Here is a 1,446-nt window from a genome sequence, read left to right as displayed (position 1 = left end):
ATACCAAAGACTGCTTCTCTTCCTGATGATGTTTTGGAATATGATAACATGATAAAAACAAAATGCTCTGGCTGCTTCGAATTCTTTGGCTTGATCTTCCTGAACTCATCACAATCACAGAGCATCAAGTTCATATGCTTGTCAAAAGCCTTAAAGGTGCCAGTGAAGATCCAATCATCTTGCAGGACACATGTCATCCTGGAGTCAATGTGCTGCAGCATCTCGCTGCTCTTTCCCACAGTCATGAATGCTGCTCCACCAAATCCAATGTCCACAGGATAGTTTTGGGATCCTTAAGACCGAAGGGAAGGCTACAGATTAAGGTATGTCCAAGGTTCTCCACCAAACAATGCAAGCTGGGGCAGAAGCTTCAAACAGTAGATAGAGCCTGTTTTTATTTTGTTTGTTTTCTCTTGAAATCAGCTACCTAGGTGTTCCAATACTGTTTTAACCACCTCTTGGTATGTCAGCTAAGAATGCCTGTCTCAGTTCTGCATGGAAATCCACCACTGCAGCTGAGATCGCCTCGGGTACAGGTGACACTCCTGGTTGCTCAGTGAGGCTACCCTTCTATGTTTGACTTGGACTTCTACCTCTGGTACGTGCTGGTCCACAGTCCACCTCAGGTGTAAATGGTCCCTGGCCCACTCCATCACACCGCTGGCCTCAGAACAGAACAGGTCAGGCATCTCCAGCGGCCACCCCACTCTGCGCTGCTCCTGCCACGGCAGCACCATCCAATCACTCCGGCTCAGGCTGCACATGTGTGGCCAACCCCCTGAACCCACTTTTGATAGCTGCCTTTCAACTTGCTTTTCTCTAGGCCATCCCCAACAGCCTCAGAGGTAGGAACATGAAACTCGACAGATCTGATTTAAAAGACTTACATCACTGCTGAGAAATAGCTGAGGAGACTCAAGTTTTCCTGATGGCCATTTTCCCCCTGGAGAAATATATTGCTAAAGCAACTGCTAGGTGAGCATTTAATAACAATTATAGTAGATTCAACTGACCAAGTATGCTGCTGGAAAGCTCATTCTCCTTTCTTACTGATGTCAGAGCTCTGAGTTTAATTCACGTTAATTTTCAGCTAAGATTTATTCTAGAACAATTCCAGAATGTCTGACTTTACAAAGCAGCTGTGTCAATTCCCTTAATGTGTTATGAGCTATGACTTTGCTATATAAAAACCCTTAGAATACAGTCAGGTAGTCACCTTCCTGATATTCATTTTTATCCTTTCTCCCAATGACTAAAGGCTATGAAACACTGTGAATATACAATAAATACATCTTAATGGATTGGTATTAAAATTATAAAACAGTAAATTCTCTTTTGCATGTGGATATCTCTGCAACAACCAGATAATCTCTATTTCAACTAGCTGCCCCAAGAACCCTCCTACACTGTTGGTGTAGCTACTATGGAAAACAGTATGGAGGTTCC

General features: G+C 43.6%; 1 pseudogene; it reads right to left on the bottom strand.

Annotated features, from left to right (window-relative positions):
• Window positions 1-447: 447 nt before the first annotated feature.
• Window positions 448-653, bottom strand: LOC102989951 (SNRPN upstream reading frame protein-like; annotated as a pseudogene).
• Window positions 654-1,446: the final 793 nt, after the last annotated feature.

This window comes from Physeter macrocephalus, chromosome 17, assembly GCF_002837175.3.
Source record: "Physeter macrocephalus isolate SW-GA chromosome 17, ASM283717v5, whole genome shotgun sequence".
In the NCBI taxonomy this organism is placed as follows: Eukaryota; Metazoa; Chordata; class Mammalia; order Artiodactyla; family Physeteridae; genus Physeter; species Physeter macrocephalus.
The sequence above is the reverse complement of the archived record's forward strand: the minus strand, read 5'-3'. Positions and strand labels throughout refer to the sequence as shown.